Source organism: Lepisma saccharinum, chromosome 7 (assembly GCF_977018435.1).
Source record: "Lepisma saccharinum chromosome 7, izLepSacc3.1, whole genome shotgun sequence".
NCBI lineage: Eukaryota > Metazoa > Arthropoda > Insecta > Zygentoma > Lepismatidae > Lepisma > Lepisma saccharinum.
The window spans coordinates 89,667,392-89,687,703 of record NC_139235.1 but is presented as its reverse complement, the minus strand read 5'-3'; the positions used below and the strand labels follow the sequence as shown (position 1 = coordinate 89,687,703).

The 20,312-nt window shown below is 40.5% G+C and overlaps 1 protein-coding gene across 4 annotated transcripts in view; it reads left to right on the top strand.

Moving 5' to 3' along the window:
- The window catches only part of LOC145990002 (uncharacterized), a 321,598-nt gene that overhangs the window by 183,796 nt on the left and 117,490 nt on the right, over positions 1–20,312 (top strand). Inside the window, exon 1 of one of the 4 annotated variants that reach the window (XM_083125581.1) lies at positions 4,163–4,440. The exons of the other annotated variants lie outside the window; for them this stretch is intronic. The gene's annotated coding sequence lies outside the window, so the exon portion shown is untranslated. Of the gene's footprint in view, positions 1–4,162; positions 4,441–20,312 lie in introns of those variants that run through there. 4 annotated transcript variants of the gene reach the window in all.

Genomic DNA, 20,312 nt, shown 5'->3' with positions numbered 1-20,312 from the left:
AATTTTGCTTGTGTGCAGTACCGGCTGCTATATTGCAGCTTCACCTCGAGAGCTCCACCGTTGATTTGTTTTATTTTACTTTGCATTTCTGCCACTTTGGGCTAATTGCGAAGATGAGGATGAATTGTGATACGATAAAATAAATGAAGGGACAGCACAGACCTCACAGAGGATTGTATTGGCTGCGACTCCAGACGCCAGAGCCTCGTTAGTCTGTAAAATGCAGCCCAGGGTGTACTACCTGGAGGAGATGTTGAATTTCGATAGCTTCAGAAAGGTCACCCCTTCACCTCCTCTCTTCCTTTCTTCCTCTGTATGTGAGTGTGTGTGCTTGGAGCTCTACTGTATTGTCGAGTTCAAATGTCTATTGATGTTTGGAAATCTCTCGTGCACTCAGTAGCGTAACTAACACGCTCTGCCGCCCCCGCAAATTTCAGCTGTACGCCCATGCTCATTTAAAAAAAAATGCTCTCTTTTTTAGAATATTAATTCACGCATACATTTATATTAGGTATTGTCATGTATTCACACGCAGAGGTTAATTTATTCGCACACGTAGGTACTTCCTAATATAAAGATAAAAACGAGGATACAAAATAACAACGATTTAATACTAAGCTTACATAACTATTTCTAAGATGGCTGAACTCACGATTCCTAAATCAATAACTTTACAAACAATTGAATATCGATTCAGATATTATGCACACTTAACATTCCCCCTCTTCCTTATTTGACTTAGTTATATTGCAGTCTATCAGGCGGTTTTCTCTGTCGAGAGGACCTCCTACACTGATGCTGCTGTTGTCGCTGATGTGGGCTGCAGGAATCATCCAAATACATCACAATGAAAAGGTCTTCATCGCAAAAAACTGATCCGCCGTCTTGACCTGTACCTGGTCCATGAATTCGTTCATCATTATCTTCCTCCTTCTTCTGACTTCCAATATTATATCTATCTTTCCGGTTTCTACCTTCTTCAACATTCACCAGCCATGTAACTTTGCTTTTCCGTGCTATAATTTTTCCCTTGACATACCTCATAGCAGGCATATACAAATATGACAACATACAGGGTGACCACAAAGTGAGCTTACCCCTGATTTTTCGTCGGAAAGTATGTTTAATTGTTGTTGATTTGCAATCGTTCGACCATGGTTAATCACATGAAACTTGATTTAAAGTGCAAGCCGTGAGCCGTCCTTGTCACGTTAATGAACTCTGATGCTGATAGGACGTGACGCCGCAATATCTCCGCTAAACATCTGCCAGGACATGGCAGCAGAATTCAGCTGTGGTACGATCTTGATGGTGTCTATACCGATGTCCTGGACAATTGAACTACCAGGTACGTGATCACATCGCTATGACAACAACAACCACTGTAGTATCGGAAACAAAGGGGCGTACGCTTACTTTGTGACCACCCTTTACATGCAATTCGAATCAATTTAAAAACTGGTGTTACGGAAGGTTAAGACAACATACAGATTGTAAAAAATCATATATTATAATTATACTACGAAAATTCACTGTTACTACAAAAACTACGATATTGTTAAATGTCCATTAGGCCAGTTCTCTGCGTTTTTGATGGAAGCAAATTCGCAGATATTCGACATGTTTCCTCTTTTGATTTCAGTTGACACTGCATTCCGAAAACGAATCATTTCTCTAGCTATAGTGCAAGATACATCTTCTTCATATTTCTCCCAGGAATTAGTAGCGGATTCAACTGACTGACTGTAGGTGTGTTTCGTTAGGGTGGTGGGGCTTAAATAGGTGAAGCTTTCTTTGATTTGTTTCATTCTCTGAAATCTATTGTTTACTTGATTTACTAGAATATGTAAAGCACGGTAAAAAGGCGCATTTTCTTGTCTGTCGTCTACCCTTCCGATATATAATCAATGACGAATTATTCAGCTAATGAAGGGTTTCTTCCAATCTGGTATTTCACTTTCTACTTTTCTAGTGATTATCATTTTCTGATTGCAGATGTAGTTCCACCCCCCAACTAATTCAATAAATATTTACACTTGTAAACATACCTTTCCATAAAATCAATGCGCATTTTTTCACATGAACATTGTTCAAATATTAGAAAATTTCAGAGAATTCTCTTTCGATACACTGCACCAGGGGTGCTCATCCCCCCAAGGCCTATGACGCACTCCTCCTAAAAAAGGTAGAACATTCCCCCCCTTGAGCCGAATTATATACTCAAATTATTTTGGTCAGAGAAAATTTGCGGGAAAATATAATACAGACATATTTAAGCAATATATGTTTACTTTAGGTACTGTGGTTCACTTTTCATGTTTGCTAACATAAAACGTACAAAACTGCTGAGGCTCACTGCCATGTTAGTGTACTGAACCTTATTCTTAGCAGTTTGTCTGCTTCACTAACCTTGTATTAATGCGAACAGCACGTCCCCTCCCCCCATCCATCTAAACCGATTCTAAAGGCATAAGAGATAATGTTTTATTTCAACCCTATCGCCGCGATCACCCACAGGTAGGTAAAAAAAACTGTACGTATTAACCAAAACTAAAAATCAATAACAAGTCAATCAAACGAAACGATTTCCCCCATTTTTGTGTGAAGATATATAGAATTGGTATAAAATGTTGTCCCCCTCAAAAATTCCCATGACGCAGGCGCGTCATGAAACCCCCTATGGGCATCCCTGCACTGCACTGTATCTTGGCGGTACTTGAGCATAGCTAGGTGAAGTGTAGCTAATATCTTGAGTGAAGAAAACTGGAAGGTAGAGAAGAGATTAATTGTAACAGAGAAGAATTTAAGGAGGAATAGCAGAGATAATACGGAAGAGAAAATTGTTTAAAAGAGAAATTGGAAACTGTGTAGAACGAGAGAAAATGGGGGATAGGTGAATGAGTACGTACTGTATATACGAAATTTACATCCATTCTTAACCCCCTAATCAGCACCAAGCTCCGGCCGCCTTTACCTTCCCCCACCCTCCCATTATTGCCCCCAGGTACCCATAGATTTGAGGCTGGGTGGGCCCCAGAGGCGCTATTTTTTATGCGGGGACAAGACCGGAAAAACTCCGACCTTGAATCACCCAACCCGGGAATTCTCCCGCGTGGCAGTCAGACACCCTGCCGATTAAATCACTGCGGCTGAGAAGTAATCTACAATTTCGAATTAAGTGCGAGAGAAACAATCCAGTGGCGTCGCGTGCGGTTCGCATACGAGTGTTCACAATAATGTTTTTGTACTGAATGGAGATTTACTCCTCTCCCTTGTTAACTGCATGTTCAATTGAAAAAGTGAGAATAACAAGTTCAATTTATTTTCATCAATTTCCCCCCAAAATCACTATATTTGAAGTAATACAAGAAGGACCTAGGGGAAATTGTCCCTCTCCCCCTTAAAATCCTCCAGGTTTAGCGAATTGGCGCTAGAGTTTGCAACTATGTAGCACAGACATTTTCGAGTCCCCCTAGACATGCCTTGTATATGCTGCACTCTGGTGCCGAATGTAAGAAGTATTGTCGCTTGCATCAGTGTTCGCACAGCGAAGTGAACATCTTCGGGGTATAGTGGCCAAAAGCCCCTTAGCTGTCATCTCTATGCAACACGCACAGCAATTGTGTTCAACGCCCTCCGTGGAACACCGTGGGAGTCAGTGTTACCAACTATCTAAAAAAGTTATCAGACGTGAAAGAATTTGTGTCAGAGTAAATTGTGTGTTATGCTCGCACATCAAACATAGTATTTCTTCGAATAAATATACGTATATATATATATGTGTGTGTGTGTGTGTGTGTATGTGTATGCATTTAATATGTACGTAATTTAAGACATATACATGAGTGTTGACGTGCTCATTCGAACATTATCAGGCGACGCACCTGGAACAATCCCGAATAGGATTAAGGGCAAATGTAACCTACAACATCGAAATGGAGTGCAAGAGGAACAATCTCGTACACGATTAAGCTTAAACGTTATCTACAACACCGGATTAAGTGCAAGAGGAACGATCTCAAAGAGGTGTTAGCTCAAGAAGAATAAAACTTGAGCCTTATAATCGCGGAACTTCCTGACTTTGTGCAGGCAAGAGAATCACCTCCGCATCCGTGGCAACCCTGTCCTTTCTCCCAAGACTCAGCCAGTGTGTCTGTAGTGCAAGAAGGGACACGCGGATCACCTGCTCATGAGAACCAGAGATAGCAAGAGTCCGCCTGGGAAGTGAAAGTCGAGCCGTTTTGTAGTGGGAGACGAGCAGTGTTCTTTTCATTCAGTGCCGAACGGTGAAGTGTCGTGTTCGGAGTGTGTCGCGGACCGTGCCTCTGTACCAACCGCCTGCAAGATCTCTAGATTCACCCATGGCTGCTTCCTTCCTCGTGTGAATCACTCTGGGCCTTCCTTCGGCTGTGACGTAACTGCTAGCACCATGGAGCATGTGTAAGTATAGGAAATGCTCTTCTATAATGTTGATTGAGTGATGTATTTTTCTCCCATCCTGACGAATATTGGGCATAAACTATGTAGTTTCAGTATTGAATCGATGGATCCAAGTAGAGTAGCAGGGTTGTTCAAGATCCAGGAATCCGTACATTCTAATGGGTTCTATTGGGTTCCGCAACAGGACCGGAACATTCTTATCTCGCACAATTTAAATCCGGTCCAAGTTGCGTATTGTTTCTTTGAAAATAAGGTTCCTGGACCTTATTTAAATTGATCCGGAAAAAGGTTCCTGGACCGAATTGAAATACTGTACAGATGAAAATGTTCTTTACGGTCCAAAACCCATTTACGCTTGCTGATTTTCTCTCCTGGACCGGAATTAATTTTTTTTTTAAATCCTGGACCTTTAACAACCCTGGTGCTACGACCGTAGAGGACCTGAGTTCGAATTCCCATAGCCAGAATTTTATTTCTCGGGGATCATCCCTTATCAGCAGCCGCTATCTGGTGAAAAAGTTGGGGGGGTGTAAGCCCTGAAGATGTTTTTTCCGTATTTTACAACGTATTATACAATATGTTTAATCCTGATAAGGAAGGAAAATTATTACCACTATACGTATATACACTATTTAAATTAGATATTTGTAGGATTTCGGTGGGAGCTTCAGCCCTCCCCCTGGCTACGTGCCTGTACATGAGTGTTCTTTGCGGGTGTCCATCTAATTTCATCATATCATCACTCATCCTCATCTTCGCGATTAGCAAAAACTGGGGTACCCTTTACCCTCTGTACTCCCTAGAGAAAGTGAAATATCTTCCATGGTTTATAAAGATTTTGTTGTTTATGAACGTTTTCAGTTGATTTTAGCTCTACGAAATGTGTTAGTGTGAAGTAAAGTACGTCTGTTACCTTAGCATGTTACTTTACTGTGAAGCAGAACAGCCCGAAGGCTTCACGCAAGTGAATATAGCACCCAAAACGACTATCCACAACAGCAGCTATAATTTTACGTAGTTATGTTAGGATTTTTAGGTTTGGTACTGATACATATTTTCGGCGTGTTCTTTCGCTATTGTAATGTACACACAAACAGTTTTTACTAACAAAAAGCGGCGAAAGTGCTCGGAAATTGCATGTTTAAACTTGCCTGGCCCATTCTTTGGGATCAAATATCTTCCTTATCTGTGCTTTCCTAACGCTGGAACCACTTTTACATTACATAAAACATTGAAATCTGTCCATTAGAAACGATTCGACGTAATTCTCGAGGGGGTACAGTGGGTAAACGTCCCTAAAACTGGCAGAAAAGCCAAGTAAAATAAACCAAGTCAGTACAATCCAATCCATGTGGAAGACATGGCCTTAGAAGGGAGATTTGGGAGGGCGGTGTCAGTTATGTGGTTGATATGACACTCCAACTATTATTAATACCAACCCCTTCTCTGCATTTCTGAATATACGCATGAATTAGAGATGATACTCTGGCAGTGTCGCCGATTAGGGGGGGGGGGGGAACTTCATGCCACTTTTGCCCCCGCACCTTATCTGCCAAGGGAAAGTATACTCTCCTTGCCCTCCACCCCCAGTTTTGACACCTTCCCCTCCCTCCCTCAGTTTTGGAACCCAATCGCCGACACTTTACTGCGGATTGGATTGGATTGATTTGTTGTTTTAAGTCCACTTTATGCACAGTAAGGCTAATCGGACTGGACCTACAGTTTGAAGTGGGAATCGAACCCGGGACCCCTTGATTACAAGGCGACGACGCTACCACTGCGCCATCGGGGAGGCCGTACTTTACTGCGGTGTTGAAGTGCCAAGTGTACCAGTTTGGGAATGCCCTGTGTAGGTTCACAGGTTGCAATGGCGATGAGGTCCATCTCAGACCCATTTTATGGTCAGCTAGGCTAATCGATGGTTAGACATCCCATTTAAAGTGTCCAAAACACTGCACGATGTGCCTCCACCAGGGATAGAACAGGGTACCCCTTGATTACAAAACGACAGCGTTATGTAAAAGTCCGTTGTGCACTCCTAGTGTCTGAATAGAGTTTTTGAGTGTTTTGGCACTGTTGCAGTTGCTAATTACAACAATAATTGCGTTGTTCGAATCGCGACTGAGTTGTAGGCGTTCTTCGTTAGTTTCATCCAATCATTATTATTATTTTGCGTTTTACGTAAAGAGGCAGATCAGTGACTTTAAACAAGCAAAGTACATACAAACGTATTCTAAAGTTTTCAGGCTAGTAATAAATGCTTGATTTGATTTGATTTTAGTTTACTTCGCGTTTCTGACACTTTTGGCTAATCGCGAAGATGAGGGTGAGTGATGATATGATGAAATTGATGAATGGACACTCACAAACAACTATGCCCATGCCGGGATTCGAACTCGGGACCGCGATGTGCCAACCACTCCGCCACGGGGACCGGCACATCTTTGAGTCATCTCGATCAAAAAAAATCTGAGAGTTAGATAAAATCTATAATCAAAGCTGAAACCAGCGTTGCAACATCATAATATTAAACATGATGAGATTTTTAAACGGTAATTTTCTAGCTAACTAAAAGTTACTTCCGTTGTTTATATATAGTTGCTCCCATGGAAAGATATAATTTTTTTTCTTTAAAAAAACATACCTTGCACCTTGTTGATCCTTTCATTGTTTGAACATCTGTAGGGGTTTACAATCAAATTAATCAAGGGCGCACTACAATTGTGTGTAATAGATTGATCAACCACAGATGTGGAGTTGCCTGCGTGTTTTTGTTTTGTATTTACGTCACTTCTCCGCTTCTTTACGTTTAGAATAACGATGAGGATAAATGATGTTCACATGAAATAGACGAAAGGACACTCACAGAGGATTATCAATTCCCAAACCAGGACTCTAACCTAGGGCCTTGCTTTACGAGATTTGTTGAGTTGTTGTTGAGATCGTGTTTTAAGTCCGAACCACCACGTGCCTCCACCGGGTATCGAACGCGAGACCCCTTGATTACAAGGCGACGACGCCATCGGGGAGGCCGTGGCGAGATTGTGATGCGACAGGTTGCCTACGTGCGAGGGGCCTAAACGTTTATGCATCAGTAGAAAATGCACAAGGACAAATAACTTTCAGTTTATCATGTCTTCAAAAAAGTAAGAGTTTATTGTATCAGCATTCAATTTTGATCAGATAACTGTTCCACGCTGGAGGAAAACGAAAGTGAATTGCTGGAACGAAATAATTGATTGATTTGGTGTATTTTACTTTGCTTTCCTGCCACTTTTGGCTATCACTAAGACGAGGATGAGTGATGATATGATAAAATTGATGAAGGGACACTCAGAAAGGATTCGAACCAGGGCCACTTGGAGGTTTTAGTGTGGTGTGTTAACCATTACGACACGGAAGTGGGCTGAAACGAATTAAATACGTTCGTACTTTTCTGTGTGTGTGTGTGTGTGAAAACTGAATCGTACTTGCAAATCAACTTCTTCTCAGAGAAGATCCTTTGCTCGTGTCCCGACGTGGTTATGCAGGTTTCTTTGTGTTCGCTCATTCATCATTCATCCTCATCTTCACCTAAAGCCGTAAGCGACGAGGGGTAAGAAAAAATACAATACCCAATTCAAGGGTCACGAGGCCAACCAATACCGTAACTGGTTCGGATTATTTGGGGAGGAATTTTATAATATGTTTGGAAGATACATTTGGAAGAATATCTACACTCTAGCAACTAACTCTGGTATTCCTAAACCCGAATTCTTGATCAAGATCAGTCTACTTTTGACGATTCTTTCTAATTTCCTTCAGATGTATTGTAATGTTGTCGTTCCATTTTTGTCTAGGTCTTCCTTCAAAACACTTACCATCACATCAGGTTTCCCGAGAGGGATTGTGTAAATATTTATATTTTCTCCCGTACATGCAACATGCCTATCCCAGCCCACTGACTTTGGATTATTCCCTTCGGTATTATGCAACCTTCACTTGACTGTTGCCTCTTCTAAGACCAAATAGCTTTCTCAAGATTTTTTCGATAAACAACACTTAGGAAGCATGCGAGCAAATTTTGACAGATATTCTTGGAATAAGGTTTGGTGATGAAAGGGATTATTGTTGATTGATTGATTTGTTTTATTTTACTTCGCTTTTCTTCCACTTTTGGCTAATCTCGAAGGTGGTAATGGATGGCGAGTGATAACATGAGACCAGTGGCGGCAATTGGATTCCAAAACGGAAGGGACAAGGACAGTACATTTCCCTTTGTAGATAAGATTTAGCATAGTGCGGGGGCAAAAGTGGCGACAAAACGGGGGTAACTGCCCCCCTCGCCCCCCAATCGCCGCTCCTGATGCCACTTTATAGTTCCTTTCACTGTAATAGATGAATGCCGTTCCGGAGATGATCTAAGATCATTATGCATGCATTAGGTTGTGTTTTTCCCACACAGTGACAAGCGGCCTTCGGTTGTCAGCGTGCGTCTTCCCTTTCCTTCCCCAGCTACTGTCATTCGTTTTGCTTTGGCGCTTCTTAAAAGCCATTGCATAATTCGCTTCTGGTTTCAGCCTTTTTGAGATGGTAATTTCCATCTTCGTGAAGGGAGAACGGCTACATTGCGTGTGACTGCACAGAAATTGCGCTTTCCACGATTCACCAAAGGACACAGCATGTTTATATCATCGATGCACAACAGAATACCCACAGTTTTCACATTCATGATGTCATTGGAGCTGCACCATCTTGCACAATCTGTGTCACCGCTGGATTAGCATCGCGTCTTTCAAGTCACAAAGTGTTTAAGATTCAAAAGAAAAGTTTTGTATAAAAATCTTAGGCTCGACTTAGACGAAAGTACATTCCATAGCATTTTTCTTAACATTTATGCCATGACGACAATTCTACAGTGTAAAGTGAAATATTTTGTGGCATTTCAGATGGCATGGCATATTTCATGGAATTTCTCAGGGATGGAATCGGTCCTATGTCCGTAGTAGCCTATTTTTCGTAGCATAACCAATCAGAAGCGAGCTCTAGGTCACGAGTGCTGATGTAATGGCGGCCGAGTGAGATGTAAACTACTCACTTGAAATTTTTAAAAGCCGATAACTATTCAACCGAGAGGAATAACGTTTTCTGTAAAAAGGTTTTAGGTACAAAGCAATGGCGCTGCTTAAATGCATACTTTAAAACGTTTACAGTACACGCATGGAGGAGTATTTTAATTGTTTAAATTTTAAACGCCGTGCACTAACCGTAGATGGTGTAACTCGGTGCTGTTTAAATATCGCAATCGCAAAAGCTAACCGGATTGTTACATGAAATGATTGCGTGTAAAGTACTGTCTGCTATAACATTTTTGGAAGCATTTATGCTAGCATAAATGTTAAAGGAAATATTTCCGTCTAAAGCGGGTCTTACACTGATTCTGTTATTCCCAGAGTGAAATCATCGAAAAGTAGTTCTTAATAATATATTTTTTATGAAAAATCTCATAATCCCGATACATTAAGATTTGATCTTTCGTATCATATATGAACTTAAATACTCGTATCATTACGGTCGGTGTTGTTTAATTTTCAAACTATACTAATTAATCTGAACCGCATGTTCAGTATATGAAGTGTGGTAGAATTTCGTTTCTATTAGTATTTGTTAAAGATGAGATTTTAGAAGTATTTTTGCGATATATATATATATATATATATATACTGTATATATATATATATATATATATATATATATATACTGTATATATATATACTGTATATATATTTTCAAAAATGCAGTTTACAGCATCAAAAGTTTAATGGAGAATATCCTTTTTTTACGCAAACTTCTATTGTATATGTGTGTATCTTCAAATCAAGTTCTAAAGTTATGGTTTATTTTCTCTGTTATGTTTAAGCTCACTACGTTTGTGAATCATTTTATAACAAGTTTTACAATGATATAACTTTCTGATAGGATTTCGGTGTTTACATGCTAATTGTTTTCAAGGCAAACAATGACATGTTAATGTTTTCTATTTTCAGGTGAGTACAACTAGATCTTGATTTGGGCAGTGTAGTCTGTAGTTGGTAAGTATTTTGATGAATTTGAGCTGCATGCAACTGAAAAATAAGACTGACTGCCTTCCACATGTGTTTTTACATGGTAGAATAGCGAATGTCGGACGGAATGACTTCATTAATATGAGAATGAGGAGTATGCGAAATCTATGATACAATTTTGACCTTCAATTAGTACTTCATAATGATTACAATTTTCTTGGAGATGCTTTCATATCTTACGTAGTAGTAGTCCAGGGGCGTACTAGCTGTAGATAGTGGAGCTTGATTTTAAGCTTGTTATTGCTTTATTTTCCGTCTTGTCATACATTTATCGTTTAAATAAAATATCTGAGGCAGTGGGAGGATATGCTTTCGCATCCACTATTGTATATTTAATTGGAGCAAAAGTGCTTCAAAGTGAATTCAAAGGGTAATTAATTGATATTGATTGATTGATAAAGTTGATATTATGTTATGCGGTGAGCAGTGGCATACCCAAGACAGGATTTCGTGTTATTCGAATATGTATAACACCATTAAACCTTGTTTCCATGATTATTAAAAACTAAATATGCTGACCAAGGCAGTAATTTATTTTATTAAAAACATAAACTAAACTTAACGTTTCAACCTTCTAGCAAGGTCTTCTTCAGACTCTGTATCAAGCACAAATGTAACAAGATACAAAAGCAGCCACCTGCTATAAAGTTCCAGAACAACTTTCTAATAGTCTGGAGGGAGTAATGTTTGTGTATATATAATGCCCTGTTTTTGTATCTTGTTACATTTGTACTTGATACAGAGTCTGAAGAATACCTTGCTAGAAGGTTGAAACGTTAAGTTTAGTTTATGTTTTTAATAAAATAAATTACTGCCTTGGTCAGCATATTAAGTTTTTCGAATATGTACTAGAGTAATAAGGCAATTACGGCTGCTGTTATTTATTTCTCACCGATGTTTTTGTGTTACAAAGTTATACTGAATTTCAGAGCTCTATTCCAGATTGGTAGTTTTCAAATTTTTCTGTCAAGAATTTCCTCTTGCCCTATGGGTCGGCACGACAATAAAGAGGTGTTACACGACGAGTTCGGATATCTTTGCTGTTCCAGGCAAATTGCCGATTGCTATTATAGTTAGCTTTCCTAGTATAACATCCTGCGAGTTTGTGAGGAATAGAATTGTATTGGTGCAATGATTGCCAACTGTTTGATTGGCGTTTTGTGTAAAACAAAGTGATTGACTTTGGTGACGGCCAATTTGCATGGGAATATTTATGCATTTTCATCTGCACGGGTGTGAACTGAACGAGAATTCGTAACAGCTGCAAGGGCCTCCTCGATAGCGTAGTGGTAACGTTGTCGCCTCGTAACCAAGCGGGCCCGGGCGAAAGCATGTTACACACAGGTTCGGGACCCATTTTAAACTGCAGTCTCGATTAACCTTTCGGAGCATAAAATGGACATAAAAACAAGCTTTGAGACAGCTACAACTAAGCAGTCATAATCTTTATTAAGAGTGTCTGCCATATCCGTTTAGGATACGAGTATACGATGCCTGAAGAAAATATTCAATACCAAGGCACGTTATAAATATTCAGTGTGTCAGCTGACCGGGAATTCCTTAGGGGATTTATTTACACAGGAAATTGTGTGCATGATCGTGCAAAATTATCTGTACCAGCGTCTAACTTTCATTCTACGCAGGTACAGTGGGATCCATGAGTATTACCGTGCAAGTTGTCCATCACCATGTTTTTGCACTTTGTTTTGCCCAATAAGAGCTTCAAGAATTAAAAGAAAATTCAAAACAAGCTGTTCACAATTTCTGCACCAGCTTACATATAAATCCATCGCTTAAAAACACATAGTCATGGACAATTTGCACGGTAATTCTCATGGATCCCACTGTACAACGACACATTCTTAAACAGTGCAATGCATGTTTAAGTGCTTGATAACTGATTTCTCTCCCCCTTATTCCTGATGTGATCAACGCCACGCTCCGGCCGCCTTTACCTTCCCGGGTACCAACTGATTTGAGGCTGGGTGAGCCCCAGAGCCGCATTATGCGGGGACATGACCGGGAAATTCCGACCTTATATCTCCCACCCCGGGTGGCAGTCAGACGCCCTACCGACTAGGCCACCGCGGCTCTCAGCATTTAATTCCGGGTTGGAGCAAGATTTTAGCTAATTCCACGCTACTATTTTGTACCGTTAATCTTCCACACGCAATTAACTTTCTTTGGGTGAAAGAGTTGCAAGTTTGTAAGAACTTACCGGGATCATATCACAATATTACCAACTGCATATTCTCCTAGAACGTCAGCTGAAGCTGTTGCAAAAGCGCCGGACGTTACTTCATGCGTATTTCCTCATAATTTCCATTCCATTGTTTGGAATTATGACAAAATATTCTGTTTGGGAGGAAGAAGGAAGGAACGGGATTGCGGGGAGGGTGAAGAAAGTGTGTCGCATGTGAGAGGCCAGGGACGGTGGTATGTGCGTATTTCTTTCCTCATTATTGTAGTCCAGTACGAGAGGTTAACCCGTATTCTCTTGTTTATCATGTGAAGAGCTATCAGTGTAGCGAAGAACAGGATGTAAGCATGCTTGGTTTATAACCCTGTCATCCTATAATCAAGGGATCCCTGGTTCGATACCCGGGGGAGGTACATGGTGGTTCGGATTCCAGTTTAAACCGTAGGTTCAGTACCGATTAGCCTATCAGCACATACAGTGGACTTTAAATAAACTAAGGCGCATACTTGGTTTAATTCCTGGCAAGTCTCTGAGGCAAAGTATTTTGACGACCGCTGTCGCATGCACCATTTCTGGTCTCGGTATCCTACGTCGCTTTTCTATCTGTTGGGTTAATCGCGACGATGGGAATGAGGCTGATGAAAGGGATGGTGGGACAGAGACGAAGATGCATTCACATGTTCGGGATATAAACCTGAGACCTCTGTCTTCGTAGCACGTTACGCTACAGGCACGCATGAAATAAGAATCAACTTTTCCTACGAGAACTATTGCATTCTACATGCCATTTCATTGGTGTACCGATTGAAAGGTTTGATTTGATTTTTGTTATGTAGCGTTGCTTTTGATTATTCGCGACGATTAGGATGAATGATGATACAATGAAATTGATGAAGGGATACTCACAAAGAAGACCTAGTTCAAGCCGGAATTCGATCCTGGTACTCCTATCGTCGTAGCACACTGTACTAACCATTCCGCCACAGAGATCTGTCAAGATGCAAGAGTACAGCCATGTATTGCTTGAATGGTGCCTCCATGGAATTACACTCTAAAGCATGGATGCTTCAATTTCGTCATTTCACCCATCTATTCCCTGACATTTTTTGTTTAAACACTTCCACGTACAATCCCTGTACGATGGGAGAAATATACATCAGTTGCTATTTTTACATAAACTTCTAAACAACTCATTAGACACTCCTCAACTGCTCTCAGAAATACCTTTTTATATACCATATAGTACGTTAAGACCGCGGAGAGAGCTCTAACAAAGTCAGCCAATGCGCCACCCACTTGGAAAATATGTAAGTTGTATAACGAAATTGCAAAATCATATAGGTGGACATCTTCCAAAGCTTACGAAAGTTCAAAAGGGAAATTGAAACTTACTTTCAAAACTAGGTTTGACGTTATTTAGCAGTTCAGTCATTTTCTATGTACATACTTGTTTTGTTCAGGTGAAAGAATTAATGCTAAGGAGCAGTTTTTGCTAGTTACTATCTGTTTCTATACCTCATCATTTATTTGTAATACGTGGCTCATATGTTTTTTCTTTGGTTCTTTTGTTTTCCTGTTACTATTCCTGTCATATCCTGAGTAAGATTTAACCTCACTTGTTAGGTTGCTACTTTCTATTCATTTTTATATTACTTTAACACATATTATCATATTATTATATCTTATCGATTCTATTGATTGCATGTTCTGTGTAACAAACAATGCGATAATACAAGGCACTGTAAATGTGTATTTGCCTGTAGTGTCACGTCTTTAAATTCAATAAGAAAGAGATGGAGTAGGCGACAAGATATCATCATTCCTCAGAAGCGACATCTGTTATTATCGGCTCTAACTTCATTTAAAAATGCTATTTTATCTGTGACCCGTGACTGCCATTAGTATGCTGAAACATGCCTATTGAAATATCCTCTCTAGTCAAGCAAATACATAATTTAACCTGGCTTCTCTTGTGTAATATTATTAAGATTCGCACTAAGAACTTGAAATTACCCTTAATTGATGATACCTTTCTATAATGATTACATCAACTGCAGGTATTTGAAAGAACATATCATGTAACGTTGATATGTAACAGTTTATATATGAAGTTACGTCGTAATAATACTACATAATACTTGTATGTATATTACACAATAATGACAAAGCTGGTTAACATTCCTTAGCAAGAAATCAAAGTTTTTACAGTTTTTTCTATACGTTGCTCATGGCGAAGTGGTTAGCAGAGCATTAACATGGACATAGGTTTTCTTTGTGAATGTCCCTTCATCCGTTCATCACATCATCATTCACCCTCATCGTCACGACGTCAAAAATGTCAGAAAAACTACGCTAAATAACAAATTCCCTGTCTCGAAGTTCCCTGTCTCGGTCAATGGATGTATGTTCTTTGTCGGTGTCCTTCATCAATATCATCCAATCACCAATTCGTGTCGATTTGCCAAAAGTGTAAGATAAGCGATATTTAAATAACAAAAATGTATTCAAATACTATTTTCATCCTTACAAATTAGCTCCAGTTCTCCCTGTACTCTTGGTATGTAGAATCTGAGTAGATTTTCAGCATTCAAACAGACGTTTTATCAGGTTTCTTGCTGAATGAGCTTAGCAACTTAGAAACATGCTAACTACACCAAACGACCTACCTAACCTATCCACGAAAGAGCTTAAATAAACAAAACTTAACTTATATACTCATTTCTGTGATTATATGGATAGGTTAGGTTCGGTGCTGTTAGCATATACTGGGCGAGTGTGTTAAAAGACGCCCCGTGGAAAATGTGCTCCTTGCATGTAGGCAACCCTGGTGCACCGAAGAGAAGAGTGAGGTAGAGAACAGTCCAGGATATCGGTGCTTAAGCAGTTTAGACAACTTGACATAAACGTAAATGAATGAAACATCTCTTCTGTAAATACAGTACAGTGTGACAACAACCTACCTAGAGTAGGTGCTGGAAATGTTCTCTGTTGACCTCGAGGGACGTGTGCAGGCGATACCACATATTCTGAAAAGCAGGTGCGAGGACATCCTGCGGGATGGCCAGGATAGCTCTGATAATGTTGTTCTGGCGTTTTTCGAGTGTGTGAGAGTTGTTGCTATACACCTGTCCCTTTAGTGCTTGCCACAAGAAGAAATCACAGGGTGATAAATCTGGAGAACGAGGTGGCCAAAGTTGGTTCGTGCCACGGCTGATGACACTGACTCAATGCCCGTGATCGTTGCACATGCTCTATGCGCCGTGGCTCCATCCTGCTGAAAGTAAGCGTTCCTTCGCTCATCCTCAGTCAGTTGTTCAACAAACTCGTTGAATATGTTACTGATGTAACGAGCCGAGTTCACAGTCTCATGGAAGAACGCGGGGATGATGCAGCGTGACGACACGGCACACCAGATACAGAGTTTCTGGGCGTGCAGTGGAACCTCCATGAACACTTGTGGTTTGTCACCTGACCAGTGTCGCGTGTTCTGGGAGTTTATGTAGCCTGACAGATGGAACCATGCTTCATCGGAAATGAACAAGTAACCATCCTGCAGCACCTTTGGAGCAATATTGGACAGAAACCACTCACAAAACTGCACGCAAGCTGCCTTGTCCACATCCCGCACCTGAGGCATCACGGTAACTTTGATAGCGTGCAAGTTCAAGTCCTGCTTCAGGATCCGCATAGCGGTTGACTGGGACACCTGCAACTGTTGTGCCAAACACGGAGATGATTTTCGTGGACTGAGTATCATTAGCTGCGCTGCGTAGCCCACCTTTGCCTCAGAGTGGACAGTCTTTGGACGCACTTTTGGCCTATTCAGCACGGATCCGGTTTCCCGCCATTTTGCAATCAGTTTTTGCATTATTGATTTGATTAGGGCCTTCGCTGGAACTCCATTCACCGCAAACTCCATTGTAAACAAATCTGCACCGTTTCCAAGAACCTAGGCGTACATACGTCTCGACAACAAAGATTCGCTGCTGCACCGTTAACACCATGCTGACCCACCGAAGCACACACAACTTTTCTCGCCGCTCAACTGACTCAAGGTCACTACAGGACAATTTCTTTTCAATCCTCCTCTATGTCATGTTGTCGAAACTGCTTAGCACTGATATCCTGGACTGTTCTCTACCCCGCTCTTCTCTTCGGTGCACCAGGGTTGCCTACATGCAAGGAACACATTTTCCACGGGGCTTCTTTTAACAGACTCACCCAGTATATCTCCCTAGTTGTTAAGGAAGTCCCTAGCCGCTCGTTTTACTGATTTGGTTAGGTAGAAAAATGCGGCAGAGCGCGCTAAATTTTGCTGTATATTTTATATGTATACCTACTTGCCGAAAATAAATTTCTTAGTGGTTTATAGTGTTTGTGCGTGCTTTAAGGAGGAGGCAGTGTTCATTGGGTTCTTGACCTCTTCCGCTACTCCTTTCTAAATGTATGTCCATCAATTTCTTCTACTTATCCTCATCGTCGCGTTTTGCCAAAATCGGAAGAAAACCGACGCTTGATAACAAAAACCAAGTATATTTCGATATGTGTACCTCGTCATTTGAGGGCCTCCCCGATGGCGCAGTGGTAGCGTCGTTCGATACCCGGTGAAGCCACAAAGCGGATCGGATCCCACTTTAAACTGTAGGCCCAGTCCCGATTAGCCTTACTGTGCATAAAGTGGACTTAAAACACCAACCTCATCGTTTGATGCTTAAAATCCGTGGTAAGAGAATCCTTGAAATCTGATACGCGTTCAACAAAGGAACTTTGCTTTCTCCCTCGGTGGATCATGGGAAGAGACTGTAAGACACGGAAAAATGCAAAGTATTACATGAGGATTCGGTGCTTTATTCTTCCACGATCCTCCACACTTTCCCTGCATGAGAGCGTCGGGACAAGTGAAAAGCTATAATGCAGCCTGCGTTTTTCTTTCTTTTGTGAGAATCTCGTGAACAGGGACGTCTAATCGACAGGGAACATCTGCTTTTGCTTCTTCTTCGTTTTTGTTTCTCTCCCTTCCAAACTGTGTCGCATGGCAGTACTTGGAGCGGCCTACATTTTTCTTTCTTTTTACACCTTCTGATTAGAGAAGACCTGCTGATTTCTTTGCACAAAGGAGGGGTGTGGTAACAGCCTGTTGAAGTTACTTCTTCATTTTTTGAGAAATCACTAAAGTTAGTCTGTGATTAGTCCGTCGACCCCCCTTGAAATTGACACTCTTCTTTCCAAATTAGAAGAATCGAAATAACGTTGAGATAATTAGTATTCCTTCCACCAGAATAATGAAAGTAAAAAATGCGTTGGACGGAAAAATCTTCACTCAATCTTCCTTTCTTCATCTATTGTTTTCAGTTTTTGTCAATTAATTTTCCTTTCTTCTTCTGTTGCTATCAGTTTCTGTCACTCAGTCTTCCTTTCTTCTTCTATTGCTTTCAGTTTCTGTCACTCACTTTAACATTCTTCTTCTTTTGCTATCAGATTCTGTCACTCAGTCTTCCTTTCTTCTTCTATTGCTTTCAGTTTCTGTCACTCAATTTAACATTTTTCTTCTTTTGCTATCAGTTTCTGTCACTCACTTTAACATTCTTCTTATTTTGCTATTTTGTTACCACATTTGATTGCTGTTATTTGATTTTTCTAGACACTTTCAATTTACTTTTTCATCGCTTCTTTTCTTTATCTCCAATGTCCATGTTGTTATAGCATATTCACTTTTATTAAGGTTTCGTTCTAATAAAATTTTATTCCGATTACTTTTAACTGTTTCTGTACGTACTTTCATTTCTCATTTACTTACCACACTAACGTCGTCAATATCTTCGTGTACTCCTAATTGTTTATTTCGTACAAGTTTAATTTACGACTTTAGTAACTTTGCCACGTTCTTTCTAGCTTAGTTTTTTTTTCTTTTCTGCCATTTTTCCTATGTGTGTTTTTTCTACTGGTATTTCGGAATTGGTACTCATTACTCTCTTCCCTGTAGTGTTTTGTTCCCGCTTATGATTGCTCACGCCTAATTTCATTCTTTCTACATTTTTCTCTGTAATTACAAAACCATTCCTTTGTTTCACGTTTCCGACCTGTTTTACGCGTTGCATACTTTCAAGGATAGGGCTCGTTATTTTGTTTCCTGCCTGTTGAGAATGAAAAGGAACTTGCTGACACGAAGAGCAGACCTCTCTCTACTTTCGCTCTGCTTTCAAAGGTAGAGATCACCTCTTGGACTTCTCATAGAACAATGGGCATCTTTGCAGGAAGAAGCAGAGTGAAGAATGGACCACTCAGGCTTTCGGTGACCTTGGCCTTATCCCTCAAAGGCTCCTGCCCCTCTGGGAATAACTGAAGACCGGGGTCTAGAATTTCCCATCCACATATTCCCACCGGTGTTCTCCGAAACAGTCGATTGTTTGTGATCCTGTGAATGGGATGGTCACTTTCTAGTTTCTTTCTACTGTTTTCCAGTTGACGCGCCGTTGTCTTTTGTTTGCGCGATTAACGAGTGGATTGTTTGTGTGTGTTTTTTGCAACGATCGTTTCGTGGGGAAATAAAACTAAAGAAAGCGGTTTTGTTGTATCCTTCGAACAGTGGCGGACTTTGACTAGTTGACATGGATAATTTCAATGCTGTTGGGTCAAGAGTGGATAAACAATTTTCAGGTTATCTTGCTTCTGTGGTCCTGGCTCTGTTGTTTTGTTATCTTTTTTTCTATTTTTCTGTTTCTTTCTCTATCGCTCTCTATCTCTCTCTATCTTCTTTCTTCTACAAGAAGAAAATATTTGTCCAATAGGGAAGGACGTGTCAAGGGAGAGGTGAAGTGATACTTTTGTAAGGGACTTATTGAAAAACACATTCCTACGTCTTACACCTTGTCCAGACCAATATCCTTACCTCATGTATTACCTCTTGATTACTTACCATTACCTGGTTTGTTTGCCAAAAAAGAATAAGAATGTTTAGTTTTTGTTTGAAGCCTACCTTGTAATAAAGACTAGACCTACAGTTTAAAGTGAGCGTAGTGTTAACCTTGTCGCCTTGTAATCAAGGGGTTACGGGTTCGATCTCTGACGTAGACACATAACACAGTGGTTCGGATCCCACTTTAAACTCTGTCCAGGCTCAATTAGCCTTTCTGTGCATAAAATGGTCTTGAAAACACACTTCAACCCAAAGAATGTAATATACGAGTATGAATTAAAGGCGTGTTTCAATAATGTCACTGTACAAAGCAACTGTGGTTGCAATTTCTTCGTTCGTGGTAATTGGATTTCAGTAAATCCATTGGCGTGGACGTTCAAACATATGAAAATATACCTTTATTGCCGATCTTGTGGCGGAGTGGTTATCACAGCGCTACGACGCCAGATGTCCCGGGTTCGAATCCCGGCTCGGGCATGGGTGAGTTGTCCCTTCATCAATTTTATCATATCATTACTCATCTTGCCAAAGTGGCAGAAATGCTAAGTAAAATAAACGGGAACCAATCAAATGAAAGCTACTTTTGATTATTGCCGTCAAGGTCTTTTGGTCGATATTTTCCCCCGCGCTCATGAAGGGGTTCGCTGTTAAC